The sequence below is a fragment of the Zea mays genome, chromosome 2 (assembly GCF_902167145.1).
Source record: "Zea mays cultivar B73 chromosome 2, Zm-B73-REFERENCE-NAM-5.0, whole genome shotgun sequence".
Lineage (NCBI taxonomy): Eukaryota > Viridiplantae > Streptophyta > Magnoliopsida > Poales > Poaceae > Zea > Zea mays.
Window position 1 is genome coordinate 33,338,408 of NC_050097.1, and position 17,735 is coordinate 33,356,142.

Sequence of the window (17,735 nt, forward strand, 5' to 3'; positions counted from 1 at the left end):
GTGCGTACCGGCCATGATCGGCGATGATGGTTCAAACTAACTATCGGAGAGGCTTTACGGACCTAAGGTGACCTAAGAACGATCCTCAATTTCGAATGGCGCTCCAAGAAAGTGTTCTGCCCACGCTCAGGGCGGAAACCGGGGCGTCGAGCTCACGTTCCCACACAACCATGGCCGAACTGAGCAAACGGACGCTACCGAGAGCTTCACAAGCACGCAGAGGCACGAAAACAACACATGGATTGAATAGGGACTCACCAGAACGAGCTGGCCACGGGAGGGCTACAACGGCGGCGTGGAGTTTCAATTTGGGGGAAAACCTAAATTGCAGCGCTCCGGTGAACGAAAAGAGATGAGAGTGGGTGCGATAGCTTGCGGATTACATGGCGCAACCGGCTTGGCCCTCAATTTATAGAAGGGCAAAGCGGTGGCCACGAATTTGAGGAGGACGCACGGCGGCCGGAATGACAGGGTGAGTCATCGGCGCGGCAGACAGTGGCATTTACCGGTTGAGAAACTACGGCGGTCATCGTCGAGCTAGGGCGGCAAGTGACGACGTGTTTAACGCAGTGGAAACGTGGCACCATCGCGGCGCAGAACGGCAACTCCGGCGAGGGCCACGAAGCCACGTCGCCGGCGTAAAAGGTGAAGACAGCGGGGCTACAGTAGTTCATACCCATCGGCAAGGAGATCTTTCCAAGGTCAGCAAAATCCATTCCCCCGTGACACGAATCCCATCGCCCAACCCAACTCCGGTCTCGCGGACCACCGGCGTTGAGCTGCCCGAGCTGGCATCCTCATCCGTGTACTGTACCATGGGGAAGTTCAGTCTAATGCACCTGACAGCCACATTTGAAGCCAAGTTTTCTCTTGATTTTTGATGATAACCCATACCAAGCTCTGCAGCAAAGTTGTAGAGCAATATGCCATCAACAATATTGCCATATGATGTTGCCACAAAAAGCCACTGCATCTGGTTTGAAATTGGGCTTGAAGTTCAGGGCATGAATCTGTTAGTCTGATGTTCAGACAGAACCAGCCTGACAGTCCAACATTAATTGGGTTTTTCTCCCAATTTCTCATAAGATCATGGCTTGAACCCTTAAACAAAGTTATTCTCCTATGTTTGGTCTTCAAACTTGTTGTGGTCACTTTGGGCAAATTTCCTATATCTTGAAAGATGCAAAGCTCCAAAGTTGAACCAATAAAACTGAATTTCAGACTTGGTATAGAACTCAAATGAGGTCCATTTTGCATTTAAGTCCAAAACTTAGGGTTTGGCTTGTAAATTCACATATTTGTGATCCAAAGGACTTAAGATACTTATTTGGCTTGGTTTTTGCACTTTAGTCCAAAAGTGGACTAATTTTGCATATAAGCCCCTAGGGTTTGGTTTTAGGGTTTTCCAGGGTTTTAATTAGGGTTTCTGGTATCCCAAGGGTATAAAGGTGATTCAAGTTCATTTTTGGGGTCATTTTATGACTTTTACCCTAAAGCTTTTAGGGTTTTCTTAACTTGGGTTAAGTTTTACCCCTTTAACCACTATTTAGGGTTAAGTCCATTAATCAGGGTTCCATTTGCAAAAACATTAAAACAATACAACTTGTTTGAAATTTTTGGCTAGTGAATGCACTCTAGGTGTGTCACACATATGCAATGCCAATGCTTATGATGTCATGCTCAAGTTTTAGTTATAGTAACACCAGGGGTGTTACATTCTCCTACTGTGATACCGACTCGAGTCCGAAGATACCTGTTCACACATTATACTCCAGAAATACTGTTAAATCATGTTTTTGAGGACCTTCGTAAGCCGAAGGCCCCCAACAACACCCATGGGAACCAATGGGCATCTCGACCTCGACACGGAAGGTAAATCCGTCGATCAAAAGGTATACCGATCGATGATAGGTTCACTACTCTATTTATGTGCATCTCGACCGGATATTATGCTTTCCGTATGCATGTGTGCAAGATTCCAAGCCGACCCTAAGGAAGCTCACCTTACGGCCGTAAAACGAATCTTGAGATATTTAGTTTATACTCCTAAGTTTGGGCTTTGGTATCCTAGGGGATCCACATTTGATTTGATTGGTTATTCGGATGCCGATTGGGCCGGGTGTAAGATTAATAGAAAGAGCACATCGGGGACTTGCCAGTTCTTGGGAAGATCCTTGGTGTCTTGGGCTTCAAAGAAGCAAAATTCCGTAGCTCTTTCTACCGCTGAAGCCGAGTACATTGCCGCAGGTCATTGTTGCGCGCAACTACTTTGGATGAGGCAAACCCTTAGGGACTATGGTTACAAATTAACCAAAGTTCCTCTTCTATGTGATAATGAGAGTGCAATCCGCATGGCGGATAATCCCGTTGAGCATAGCCGCACTAAACACATAGCCATTCGGTATCATTTTCTAAGGGATCACCAACAAAAGGGAGATATCGAGATTGCATACATTAACACTAAAGATCAATTAGCCGATATCTTTACCAAGCCACTTGATGAACAAACTTTTAACAAACTTAGGCATGAGCTAAATATTCTTGATTCTAGGAACTTCTTTTGTTGATTTGCACACATAGTTCATTCATATACCTTTGATCGTGTCTCTTTCATGTGCTATGACTAATATGTTTTCAAGTGAATTTCAAACCAAGTCATAGGTATATTGAAAGGGAATTGGAGTCTTCGGCGAAGACAAAGGCTTCCACTCCGTAACTCATCCTTCGCCGTCGCTCCAAGCAACTCTCCGTCTTTGGTATAATCTTCACTCATATGTCTTTTACCAAAGGGGGAGAAAGTAATTTAAAGGGCTTATATCTCACTCAAAATATTCGTTTTTGGCGATTCATGCCAAAGGGGGAGAAAGTATTAACCCAAAGCAAAAGGACCGCACCACCACCTAATTTTAAAAAAAACTAATGATTTTCATTTGGTAAATTTCAAATTGGTATCTTATTGTGTTCAAAAGGGGGAGAAAGTAGTATTTTCAAAATCGATATCTTAAAAACCCTCTTGAACACTAAGAGGAGGATTTCATTAAGGGGGAGTTTTGTTTAGTCAAAGGAAAAGCATTTGAAACAGGGGGAGAAAATTTCAAATCTTGAAAATGCTTCGCAAAATCTTATTCATTTACCTTTGACTATTTGCAAAAGAACTTTGAAAAGAATTTACAAAAGAATTTGCAAAACAAAACATGTGGTGCAAGCGTGGTCCAAAATGTCAAAAATAAAAGAAACAATCCATGCATATCTTATAAGTATTTATATTGGCTCAATTCCAAGTAACCTTTGCACTTACATTATGCAAACTAGTTCAATTATGCACTTCTATACTTGCTTTGGTTTGTGTTGGCATCAATCACCAAAAAGGGGGAGATTGAAAGGGAATTAGGCTTACACCTATTTCCAAATTGATTTTGGTGGTTGAATTGCCCAACACAAATAATTGGACTAACTAGTTTGCTCTAGTGTATAAGTTATACAGGTGCCAAAGGTTCACAAAAAGCCAATAAAAGACCAAGAAAAGGGTTCAACAAAGAGAGCAAGGGACAACCGAAGTGTGCCCTGGTCTGGCGCACCGGACTGTCCGGTGTGCCACCGGACAGTGTCCGGTGCACCAAGGGACTCCAAGCTAAACTTCGCACCTTCGGGAATTCTCAGAGGTGCTTCGCTATAATTCACCGGACTATCCGGTGTACCACCGGACAGTGTCCAGTGCCCCAGAGGAGAGCGACTCTGAACTCGCCAGCTTCGGGAATGCGCTCCACTATAATTCACCGGACATGTCCGGTGCACACCGGACTGTCCGGTGAGCCAGCGGAGCAACGACTACTTCGCGCCAACGGTCGACTGCAACGCATTAAATGCACGCCTGCGCGCGCAGAGGAGTAGTGCACGCGTGGGTGGCACACCGGACAGTCTACAGGATTTGTCCGGTGCACCACCGGACAGCCAGGCGGGCCCACACGTCAGAGCTCCAACGGTCGGAACCCAACGGCCTGGTAACGTGGTTGGCGCATCGGACACTGTCCGGTGGCGCACCGGACTGTCCGGTGCGCCATGCGACAGCAGCCTCCACCAAACGGCTAGTTTGGTGGTTGGGGTTATAAATACCCCCAACCACCCCACATTCAAGCAATCCAAGTTTTCTCACTTCAACTACTTACAAGAGCTCTAGCATTCAATTCTAGACACACCCAAGTGATCAAATCCTCTCCCAATTCCACACAACACTTTAGTGATTAGTGAGAGAGATTTGCTTGTGTTCTTTCGAGCTCTTGCGCTTGAATTGCTTCTTTCTTTCGTTCTTACATGCGAACAACTCAATTGTAATCGAGGCAAGAGACACCAATTGTGTGGTGGTCCTTGCGGGGAAGTTTGTTCCCATTTGATTGAGAAGAAGAAGCTCACTCGGTCCGAGGGACCGTTTGAGAGAGGGAAAGGGTTGAAAGAGACCCAGTCTTTGTGACCACCTCAACGGGGAGTAGGTTTGCAAAAACCGAACCTCAGTAAAACAAATCCGCGTGTCACACTCTTTATTCGCTTGCGATTTGTTTTGCACCCTCTCTTTCGGACTCGTTTATACTTCTAACGCTAACCCGGCTTGTAGTTGTGATTAAGTTTATAAATTTCAGATTCGCCCTATTCACCCCCCCCCCCTCTAAGCGACTTTCAGTATTCACAAGTCAAAGGTTTGGATTTTGGTGAAACCTATGCACCTGTAGCTAGGCTTGAGTCAATTTGTATATTACTTGCCTATGCTACTTACCATGGCTTTAAGCTTTACCAAATGGACGTGAAGAGTGCCTTCCTCAATGGACCAATCAAGGAAGAGGTCTATGTTGAGCAACCTCCCGGCTTTGAAGATAGTGAGTATCCTAACCATGTCTATAAACTCTCTAAGTCGCTTTATGGGCTCAAGCAAGCCCCGAGAGCATGGTATGAATGCCTAAGAGATTTCCTTATCACTAATAGCTTCAAAGTCGGCAAGGCCGATCCTACTATCTTTACTAAAACTATTGAAAATGATTTGTTTGTATGCCAAATTTATGTTGAAGTTATCATATTTGGGTCTACTAACAAATCCATTTGTGAAGAGTTTAGTAGGATCATGACTCAAAAATTCGAGATGTCTATGATGGGGGAGTTAAAGTATTTCTTAGGATTCCAAGTCAAGCAACTCCAAGAAGGCACCTTCATTAGCCAAATGAAGTACATTCAAGATATTCTTACCAAGTTTGGGATGAAGGATGCTAAACCCATCAAGACACTGAAGCGTCCCGATCCTTTGGGACTCAAATGTGATACAATTACTAGTCCCAGGAGGCTAGTAACCACATTCCTTACTTCAAATAGTTACAGAGTCTGAGTAATGTTATTACAATACCGGGGGAACAAGCTCGAGAGTGAGCCGAAATTTATAAAACGCAGTGGAAGATAAATTAGCCCAGGCCACAGGCAGAACTGGGTGAAGACACAGCCCCTTCAATCAAGCATAGCAGAAAAGAAGTCTTCAGCTGCTGAAAAACATAAATAAATCTGGGTGAATACACTAGGTATTCCGCAAGCCCACCCGGCTCCCGTAAAGAGAAAGTGACCTATATTGTACATGCTTCATAAGGTGGAGTTGAAGTCACTCTTCCTTTTTCTCAGAGAAAGGCAGTACTTGTTGTTAGGGTTTCCCGAAACAATAGAAATGACACTTGCTTAACCACCACTAAGCTTCCTGCTCCCGTGGCACCATTTACTTTCTAGAGACACACACATATTTCCCTGTTCCCGGTTGTTGTAGAAACACTAATTGTCATACCACACCAGACTCGTCCATACCAGTGGACACGGACTATTTGAATAGGTTTAAACTCTGCGCAGAGGGGTACACTTTACCCACTAGTCCGGCTCTGCGATCTCACGGCCAATGAGATCCGAATCCGAATCTCTTTCTTTCCTCGCACATCCTAACCTTAACGGTTATACCGAAAGGAGTCAGGCCACCGCCATGTCCAAACCGGACAAAACATTCCCCCTCCTTATCATCTCGGTGCTCCCCAGCCTTCATAATCCTGGGGTTGGATCGTATGAGTTCAGATTGAGTAACTGCTCACATAGTCTCGAGTGGTTGTACTTTTTATGAGTACAGGTAGTGAAGGATGACAAACCGGTCCTTATACGAGAGGACAATCCTTCTGCTCACGCCTAAACCAGCTGAGCCATCACCTTAGGCCCTCCCCTAAACCAGGGAGTCCCTGATCATCCTACTCACCAGGTGATGAGGGTGAATACCCTTCATCGCACACTTTTTGGAAACATGTTACTCACACCCCTTTTCTTATCCCATATCTTGTAATCAAATGGTATTAGTCAATGCGGGCTCTCTCATGCTCACCATGCAAATTGATTCCATCCCATGTTCCAGGTTAGGTAGTGGTAGAGAGAAATAGGTAAATTATGCATCAAGCGAAGGATAGACTTGCCTTTGTCGAAGCTTTCCTGGCACAAAAGGTTTATCTCAGAGGGTCGGGTTCCTACCCTTCTTCCGGAGCTACAAATTCCGGAGGATCGGATCCCTCTTTCGCTAACAAACACAGATAATAATAATACATCAATCATGGTGACTTTAGTGGGGTGTGCCATTTCTTATATCTTATTATTTTTGTGCCCTATAATTTATTTGAACTATTTTTGGTACATAAAATATTAGCATATAATTCTATATGTGAAAAATGGGAAAAGAAATGAGAAAAGAAAAAGGAAAAAGGGTTTCCTGCCTTGCTAGGCCGGGGGGGATTTTGGCCCACCCGGGCGCGAGCGCGCGCGGGCGCGGCTGGCGGCCCAGTTGGCCCAACAGCGAGGGGACGGCGGGGGACAGCGCTATGGTGCGGGGCCCACATGCCAGCGAGGGGGAGGGGGCTTAACGGCACGGGCGGTAACGGAGGGAGGGGGAGGTCGACCGGAGTTCGACCGCCGGTGGAATCCCGCGGCGGTTCTCCGCCGTGGGTCCGGTTCCGCGGCGGGGAGGCGGTGGCAAGGCACGGGCGAGGGCAAGGGATCACAGGGGTGGGGTCAATTTGACCGGCGGGGGCCTAGGGCGGCCGGTCCGCGGCGCGGTGGCGGGTGCTCACGGCGGTGAGGTCGCCGGTGAGGCTGCCGGGTGCAATAGGAGGTGGGGAGGGGTGCCCTGTGACCGTGAGCGTGTGGCGGAGCTTCACACACTGGTTAATTCGACTGAAATTCACTTGGGAGGGGAGAACGGAGCTCACCAGAGCGACGGGGAAGACACGACGGCACTGGCTCGATTGGCTTGGGAGGAGTGGAGGAGATGGCCGGAGCTGGTGTGGAAGGAACGGAGCTCGGGCGGTGCCTTTTATAGGCGCCCGGGAGAGGGAGAGGGATGGAGGGGACGGCGAGCGCCGACGAGCTCGCCATGATGGCGGGAATGGAGCAAACGGGAATCAACAATTCTTTTTCTGTTTTCTATTCTTTTTTTTCATTTCCTATTTTTGTTTCTTTTTAGTTCCTTTTCCTTTGAATCAACAATTTTCTAAATGATCTTGAGTGATGAATATAGTCTATGTGAGGTGCTCCTATCATTTCAAGTGTATGCACATGATGAGATGACCTAAGGGTGGAGTTTAGTGAGAAAATAAAATAAGAGGGGGGTTTAGGAGATTAGGGTTCCAAACCTTGGGTTGGGATCTTTGGGATGTTACAAATCTACCTCACTTAAAGGAATCTCGCCCTCGAGATTTAGACTGGATTTGAGAAAAGATAAGGGTATTCCCTCCTCAAGGAGTCCTCACTCTCCCAGGTAGCTTCCTCTTCTCCTTCCCTGCTCCACTGAACTTTACAGAGTTTCACTTCTGAGGTGCGGGTCTTTCAGACTGCTGAATCAAGGATCTTTACTGGCTTCTCACGGTACTGGAGATCTTTTGGAATCTGCACTGCCTCTTCTTCAACGTGACTTTCTGGTGCTTGCAGGCATTTGCGGAGCTGGGATATGTGAAACACATTGTGGATGTCAGACATGGACTCTGGTAGTTTAAGACGGTATGCTGCGGGTCCCACTCTACCAATGATGGGATAGGGACCGATGAATCGCGGTGCTAGCTTTCCTTTTACTTGGAACCTCCTGACACCACGCATTGGGGAGACCTTGAGGTAGACGAAGTCTCCTTCCTCAAATCTGAGTTCTCTCCGCCTGTTGTCCGCATAACTATTCTGCCAACTCTGAGCTTCAAGTAATCTCCTGCGGATCAGGGCAACTTTCTCTTCCGCCTCTTTGACAAAGGCAGGTCCTTCTAGTGCTTTTTCCCCTACGTTGGACCACATGAGAGGGGTCTAGCATTTTTGTCCATACAACGCTTCGAACGGTGACATCCTGATGCTAGCCTGATAGCTGTTATTATACGAGAACTCTGCATAGGGTAAAATGGATTCCCAACTTCGATCGAATGCTAGCACGCAGGCTCTTAATAGATCTTCGAGGACCTTGTTAACTCTTTCTGTCTGCCCGTCTGTCTGAGGGTGATAAGCGGTGCTGAAATCTAGCTTGGTGCCCATAGCTTTCTGAAGGCTTGTCTAGAATTTGGAGGTGAACTGGGTTCCCCTGTCTGACACTATCTTTCTTGGGATGCCATGGAGTCTGACTATCTCTTTGAGATAAATTCGGGCAAGGGTGGCTCCTCCAAAGGTAGTTTTCACTGGAACGAAATGGGCTACCTTGGTGAGGCGATCTATTATTACCCAGATAGAGTCATTCCCTTTTTGCGTCCGGGGTAGTCCAGTTACAAAATCCATGCCTATTTCTACCCACTTCCATTTAGGTACTAGGAGGGGTTGCAATAGGCCTGCAGGTTTTTGGTGCTCTGCCTTCGTTCGTTGGTAGGTGTCACACCGGGCCACATACTGTGCTATCTTTTTCTTCATCCCTCTCCACCAGTATCTGGTTTTGAGGTCTAGGTACATCTTGGTAGTTCCTGGGTGCATGGAGTAGGCTGAGTTGTGAGCTTCCTCGAGCAGGACTTCTCGAGCCTCCCCTTTTGGTACACACAGACGATTTTTGAACCAAAAGGCTCCTTGTTCATCCGTCCTGAGGTCCGGGAGTTGTTCCTTGCGGGCTTTTTCCACAAGTCTTGCTGTCTCTGAGTCTAGGCGTTGAGCTTTGCATATGAGGTCTTCTAGCATTGGTTTGACTTCGAGACTGCCGTTGTTTCCCAAACATGTATTCAGTTGAGCTGATTCTTTCTTCCAATCTTCTAAAAAGTTGGTTCCCTTTATTCCGAATGGTTTTCGGCTGAGGGCGTCTGCTACCACGTTGGCCTTTCCGGGGTGATAATGAATCTCAAGGTCATAATCCTTGATCAGCTCCAACCATCTTCGTTGACGGAGATTGAGATCTGGTTGAGTGAAGATATACCTCAGACTCTTGTGATCGGTGAAAATGTGACATTTGTTCCCGATTAGGTAATGCCTCCATATCTTCAAAGCATGCACTATGGCTGCCAATTCCAAATCGTGGGTGGGGTAATTCTGCTCATGCGGCTTAAGTAGGCGTGATGCATAAGCAATGACTTTCTCGTTTTGCATCAGCACACACCCTAAGCCTTGCCTTGAGGCATCACAGAAGACGACAAAATCCTGATGAATATCTGGTAGTGTCAAAATGGGTGCGGTTGTGAGTTTCTCCTTTATGATCTGGAAACTTCCTTCACATTTTGGGGTCCACACAAATTTATGGTCTTTCTTGAGAAGCTCGGTCATAGGTCTTGCTATGCTGGAGAATCCTTTGATAAAGCGGCGGTAATATCCTGCCATTCCCAGAAAGCTTCGAACTTCACTGACGTTGGTCGGCTGCCTCCATTTTGATACTACTTCCACCTTGGAAGGGTCTACTTCTATTCCTTCCGCGGTCAAGATATGCCCGAGGAAGGCTATCTTTTCCAACCAGAATTCACATTTACTGAGTTTAGCATAGAGTTGGTGCGCCCTGAGTTTTCCGAGGACGATCCGAAGGTGACGCTTATGGTCTTCGCGGTTCTTGGAGTAGATAAGGATGTCGTCGATGAAGACCACGACAAACTTATCCAGCTCTTCCATAAATACTTCGTTCATGAGGTTCATGAAAAAGGTGGGTGCGTTTGTCAGTCCGAACGGCATCACTGTGAATTCATATTGTTCGTACCGGGTGACAAATGCAGTCTTCTGGATGTCTGCTTCCTTGATCCTCAATTGGTGATAACCAGACCTTAGGCCTATCTTGGAGAAGTATTTGGCCCCTTGAAGCTGATCGAAGAGGTCGTCGATTCGAGGAAGTGGGTACTGGTTCTTGATGGTGACTTCATTTAACAATCGGTAATCAATACACATTCTCATACTTCCATCTTTCTTAGAGACGAACAGGACTGGTGCTCCCCAAGGGGATGAGCTAGGACGAATGTATCCCTTTTGTTGTAGATCTACGATTTGGAGCTTCAGTTCTGCTAACTCAGTAGGAGCCATGCGGTATGGTCTCTTTGCGATGGGTGCCGTCCCAGGGATCAGATCTATGTAGAACTCTACTTCTCTTTCTGGTGGCATTCCTGGTAACTCTTCTGGAAACACATCCATGAATTCTTCTACCACTGATATGCTTTCTGTTGTTAGATTGAACATCATCGGATCATTGGCGGGTGGCTGGGCCTGACAAGAGACTGACTTTCCTTGGTGGTCGGTGAGGAGGACTATCTTGCTTGCACAACTGATGATACCTTTGTGTTTAGTTAACCAATCCATCTTTAAGATCACATCAATCCCTTTGGATGGCAAGACGGTTAAGTCTGTCAAGAATACTACCCCACTTAAAAGGATTCTGACTTGGGAGCATTTGAGCTGGCATAGAAGGTCTGACCCTGGGTTCAGGTGACCAAGGGAATCTCTAGAGGAGTAGAGGGAATGCCATGCTTTTCCACAAAACTAGTGGCTATGAAAGAGTGGGATGCTCCAGAATCGAAAAGTACGGTAGCGGGAGTAAATTCAACAAGGAACTCACCGAGCACTACTCCTGGAGCTTGCTGAGCCTCCTGGGCATCGACGTGATTAACTCGTGCCCTTCCTTGATACTGGGTCTTGTTCTGTTGGCTGATGGAGGAGGGCGCCTTGGGGGCGGATGCTGAGGTATTCTTTGGGCCATTCACCGAGTTGGAGTAGGCGGGTCCTGGTGGCTTCAGCTGGGGACAGTTGTTCTTGAAGTGACTGGGATCTCCGCAGTGCCAACATGCATTCGCCGAGGGTTGGTTGCTTGCAACTGAGGGGGCATGGAAGGAGCTATGACTCTGCTGACTGAACCGTGATGGGGTGGGTCTAGCTGGTCTACTGAAGCTTGGTTCCTTGGGTGGAAATCCAAAGGATCGAATTTTCTGGTGCCGGTCTTGCTGCTGAGCTCAGAGGACTTGGAATTTCCTTTTGAGATGCCCTTTTTCTTCCTCCTTTGCCCTTTCCACTTGCATGGCCTTGTTGGAGAGGTGAGATAAACTGAGGAAGTCTTGGCTAGCCAGAATGGTCTTGAGTTCTGGCCTAAGTCCCTTCAGGAAGCGGGCCATCTTCTTGACTTCGGTACTGACGTCATCTGGCGCGTAGCGGGCTAACTCCGTGAACTTGTGCACATATTCACTGACAGATCTTCCGTCTTGAGTCAGTTCCCGGAATTCGTCTTCCTTGAGCTGAACGAGCCCTTGGGGCATATGGTGCTCCCGGAAAGCCGTTTCAAACTCCGCCCAGGTAGCATCTCTGATGGTGACGTTGAAGGTATCCCACCAGGCTAAGGCCATCCCGGAAAGTTGATGAGCGGCTAGTTGAACACGCTGATTTTCTGGGCATTCGATGGCTTCCAGCTTTCTTTTAATCGTTCACAGCCAATCGTCAGCATCGAGGGGATTGCTAGATCCGGCAAACGTGGGAGGCTTGAGCCTCAGGAAATCCCCAATTCTGTCTTGCGGTCTTCCACCATTTGGACATTGATTTTCCAGACTTCGAGTGAGGACCTCGATGAGTCGGGTTTGATTGGCTAGAACTTGGGCTTGATCTAAGGGTAGTTGTGGAGGTGCGGGGAGGTGGGTTTCACTTTCCTCTCTACCGGCTTCCCTTTCAGCTCTCAGGGGAAACCCTGCTCCAATCCCGGAGGCGGTAGGCGTGGTTTTATCCGAAGCCATCTGCCAGGGGGAGAGAGTCACTATTATGCACATGCAAATTGTTTTCAACCAAGTTATTTTATTCATTACACCAATACATTACAAGCATATGGCTACTACAAGTTGTACTACACGTGAGCGTTCCCTGAGGTACTACCGAATTCTTTTTCTAGAGTGTCCCCAAATTCCTTGAGAAGATCATCAAGGCTAGCAAGGGACATGTCCTCGATATCGGACAAATTCTCAATCCTGGCGGGAGCTGGTGCTGGGGGAGCTTTCTTCCTCCTCTCCGTCTGGCATCCTTGGCTCTTGGTTTTCTTCCGGATTTTCTTTGTGGGGGTGAGCTTCTTAAGCTTCTTATCATAGTCCATCTTTAAGGTTCGATAGGCTTCACGGGTGTTGGCCTCCTCGCCTTCCGCTATGTCGAAACACTCTTGGAGAGATGCCTTCTCCTTCTTAAGCTCTTTGACTTGCTGCTCTAGGCTTTCCACCCGGGAGTTTAGGTGGGTGCAGTGGGAGGAGAGATCATCGTAGTGGGTATCGAGAGTGTGGAGGTATCCGGCCATGTAGACAATGGTGGGGTCATCCTCGGTGGGGTCTCTCCCTGACAGAGCCTGAAGTCTTTTCCTCCAGGTGGGGGTATTTTTGTTGCTGAGTGGGAAATAATGAAGGGGGGTTTCAAAGATCTCTCTGCTGTAGTTTTGGCATAGTTGTTTAAGGGCTTTTCGGGCAACACTTTGGCAAGTGTCTGGGAAGCGGTGCCCGATGAAGGTGACTTGGAAGGGGGGTGGTTTGGGTAGCTTCGGCTTTCTCCCAGGTAGACTACCATAGAGCACTTCTCTATTCCATTTTCGCGGTATTCCTTCCAGACATATTCGAGCTACTTGCGGATCCCCATGCGCAGTCCGCAACTCCGTAGAAGGTGAGGAAATCCTTCCTCCTCCGAGCAGTAGGATGTCCTAATGACCCAAGAGCCTTCCATCTGGTAGAAGAAAAGAAGGGTCTGTTAATATCGGGGAAAGGAGAGAAGGTGTTTCTTGGGGGTAAGAGGTGTTTTCTTGCTAAAGCAACTTTTAGGGTCAGTGTTGCGGTCTATGGCCAGTCCTATAGGCTCTGATACCACCTGAAGCGTCCCGATCCTTTGGGACTCAAATGTGATACAATTACTAGTCCAAGGAGGCTAGTAACCACATTCCTTACTTCAAATAGTTACAGAGTCTGAGTAATGTTATTACAATACTGGGGGTACAAGCTCGAGAGTGAGCCAAAATTTATAAAACGCAGTGGAAGATAAATTAGCCCAGGCCACAGGCAGAACTAGGTGAAGACACAACCCCTTCAATCAAGCATAGCAGAAAAGAAGTCTTCAGCTGCTGAAAAACATAAATAAATCTGGGTGAATACACTAGGTATTCCGCAAGCCCACCTGGCTCCCGTAAAGAGAAAGTGATCTATATTGTACATGCTTCATATGGTGGAGTTGAAGTCACTCTTCCTTTTTCTTAGAGAAAAACAGTACTTGTTGTTAGGGTTTCCCGAAACAATAGAAATGACACTTGCTTAACCACCACTGAGCTTCCTGCTCCTGTGGCACCATTTTCTTTCTAGAGACACACACATATTTCCCTGTTCCCGGTTGTTGTAGAAACACTAATTGTCATACCACACCAGACTCGTCCATACCAGTGGACACGGACTATTCGAATAGGTTTAAACTCTGCGCAGAGGGGTACACTTTACCCACTAGTCCAGCTCTGCGATCTCACGGCCAATGAGATCCGAATCCGAATCTCTTTCTTTCCTTGCATGTCCTAACCTTAACGGTTATACCGAAAGGAGTCAGGCCACTGCCATGTCCAAACCGGACAAAACATTCCCCCTCCTTATCCTCCCGGTGCTCCCTAGCCTTCATAACTAGGACTGGGCATAAAAACCGAAAACCGAACACCGAAACCGAAAAAACCGGAACCAAAACCGAAAAAACCGGAACCAAATAAACCAGATTATTTTTCGGTTACCAATCTGCAGAAACCGAACTAATTTCGGTGTTCGGTTTTTAATTTCGGTTTAAACCGAACCGGAAGCACATGGGCCATCCCATATTTTCCCATTCCCTATCGGCCAGCCCATTAGGCATTCAGGCCATCACGCATCGCGGCATCACCCAGACGCCAATACGCCATCGCGGCATCGCCCATCGCGGCATCACCCAGAGCCCAGACGCGGAGACGCCACGTCGAACCCTAGCTAGCCGCTGCCGAGTCGCGCCGCCGATGGCCGCTGCCGAGTCACCGCGACACTGCCTGTCCGCCTGGGCGCCTGGCGGCTAGCCGGGCAGCCGGCCACCGCGGCACCGCGTGCCACCACCGGCGCCCACCGTTCAGCCGTCCAGCGTCCTCGTTCACCAGGCACCACCAGGCAGTCAACCACTCGCCAGTTCACCGCCAGGCTCGCCATTCGCACACAGCAGTCCTATGTCAACACCAACGGAGCAGTCCTCGAATGAAGTATGGTTTGATTTTGTCTCTGTGTTCTCTTATTTTTAGTGATTTTTGCTTCAAATGTTTATTTGTGTCTGTGTGGCCACTATAATATAGGTCCTAAATGCCACCAAGGAATCAGTACCGACCGTCGGCAACACTACTGAGGAAAAGAAAGAAGATAACGCGAAGAAAAGGAAGGAGATTGCACCTAGATCAGAAGTATGTCTCACTTTGTCAAGATTTGTGTTGATGGACACTTGAAGAAAGGGAAATGCAAGTTGATGAGGACATGGATGTGTTTCCCTGTGAGATACCCCCTGGATTGCCACCTAAGTTGCCTCCAGATTTTCGGGTTAGTCCCACTTTTAACATTTCAGATTTGAAGCCATATATGGGTGACGAAGATGAGATCGAGTCGAGGACGACTCCAATTCAAGAGGAGGAGGAGGATGAGGACATCACTTATATACATACAATGAATGGACCGATAACACGATCGCGTGCACGACAACTAAATCTCCAGGTACGTTCTACCCTAGTCGATTGTGTTTCAGAGCTTATGCTTGCGGCCATGGATGTTTTGATGATTAGGAACCTTGGAGAGGACCAGCAAGGACTTGGGAAAGGCCTAGGTGTTGAGGAGGAGCAGCAAGGGCGCCACAATAGGAAGGAGATCAAGTCCGACTCGGCAGCGACTCCATCTCGGGTTCCCGGACCAGTCTGCACTAAAATGGACGCCCAAGATGCATCCGGACTTAGATTGCGACGGACTTGATATGGATGGAAAGATAAGAAGATTATCTAATCAACCCAACTGGTTCCACCCTAAAATTCGTCCGGAGTCAACGGGAATCGTCGAAACAAGTCAGAATTCAGATTCTGTTTTGGTGCTACGACACCGTCTATTGGGCCGTGTATCGCGTCGGAGCCCATTAGGGGCGCGTCCAGGGGTCACGCACGCCCTAATACTCTATTTATTCAGCAGCCGCCGCCACATTAGGGTTGGGTTTTGCTTAAGTTTAGATCTGTCGAGAACAGCCGCCGTCGATCGGTTTGTGAGACCCCAACTTGTGAGCTTAATCATTCATCCGCAATATTCTAGATTGTGTTCTTTCTTGTTCTTGCTTGTGTCTTCGATTCTCAGGCAGGAATTAGCCCTCGTGGCGAGGTCAATCGTGCAGTGCACGGTTGATAACCAGAGGAGAAGTGGTGTTGCGATTGCGGGGTTCTAGTCGTGTCGATTGGAAGCTGGATCGTCTGTGTGACATCTGCACCAAATCGATAGTTATCTTCACCTGACGGAAGATCGGGCACCCCCGTTCCTATCAAGTGGTATTCAAAGACTCAGGTATTACCGTCAGGCTTACCCTAGTTTAGTTTAGGTTTTTCATCCTATAACTCCAGATAATTGCGATCCGAAAAAAATTCCGCTGTCCTATAACCCTGTTTAGCCTTGCAATTTCGTTTCAAATTGCTTTGTTGAATTTGTGTCCGTGTTGAGTCTTGTTGCTGGTTTAGGTCGTGTCGTAATCGTAGTTCAACCGCTCCATCGCTGTTATTTGTTTCCGCCGCTATCCCATCCACCTTACCCAGATTACAAGTCAAGACACCACATTACTCGATTTGCCCTCGCAAGCCGTCTTGTGTGAATTCTCGCCATGCTAGCTCTAGATTAGGTTGCAAGCCGCATTGCATTATAGCCCCTCCTTGTTTCATCATCTAGCGCTTACCTATTGCTTATACCAGGGAGGTTTGTGCCCCTGTGCTCTATAGCCGCCGCTACGGTTCCTACCAATTTGTGCCCTGGAAAACCATAACTTGAGGTACCTTCCATAAAACGGGCATAACTTTTCGCTCGGTGCTCCGTTTGAGCTCAAATTTTTACAGCAAATTCCTGACTCCATTCTGGGGTGACCTAAACTTGCCTATGGCCTGTTTGGTTCGATCAAAAAATTCAAAAAAATCGGGAAGATAATTAAAAAAATTGTTAAAGTGTTTTGAGAAATTTTAGAGATCCTTTGTGAATTTCTCTAGGCCACAATACAACTCTGTTTCAAGTGAAATTTTGTGTGCTTCCATCAATTATGATTTTGGATCAGTGATAAAAAATTCAGAATATTTCGAGCTCATTTGCTGGTACTCCTTTGGAAACGCGCCTTTGATTTCTACTAGTGCTGAAAAATCTGCGCTATTTACAGAACTGTCATTCTGCTAGTTTGTTACTTTTATCTTGTTGTGCTTCGATAGGACACCTCTTAGCCAGCAATTGTGACTTGTGCTTTGGACACTTATTGAACTTCGCTAATCTGCACTCGATTTTGTTCCACATTCACATACATATTGTGCCTGTCCTACAGCTCCACATACTATATCTTCTAATCAATACAGATTTGACCTTGCAATTGCGGTTTCACTACCTCTTGGTAAGTATCACGAACCAGCCTCCGATTGTACCATTCTTTGCTTGTATTTCGTCAGACACTTGTAAGAGCTTGGTAAGATACATTAGAGCGTGTTCCTGTGTTCCACCCGAGAGGAGCGTGTAGTGAGATTATTAGGGATAACCTTCACCGTTTGTTTCCTGTTTTTGTGTTTCGATGGCAGGCGACGACGAAGAAGCAAGGATCCCTACAGACTTCGATGAATGTGTTAGCCGCCAAGATCTTGAGGCAAACAACAAGCTCCTGAAGGAGCAAATGGAGGAGATAGTCCACAAGTCAGTGCATGATGCCTTCATTAACATGGACCTTGGCAGGACTTACGAGAGATTGGATCGACGATTGTCCCAGATCGTTGACAGACTTGCTGTGTTGGAGACGCAACAACAAGCACCGCCACCACCACCTCCTCGTCCACGTCTTCCCGATGATGCGGTGATTGATGAAGAAGGTAATTATGATGAAGCGTCCACTAGAGATTTGCGCCTCCGTCGTCGTCTTCATCAAAACACAGAAGGTATGCCACACCGCCAGCAAGGTAATAACAATCGTGCTCCTGACGACCCTTATGCTAAGATTAAATTTTCTATACCATCTTTTTCGGGTCATTATGATGCTGAGGGATATCTTGATTGGGAGATGACGATAGA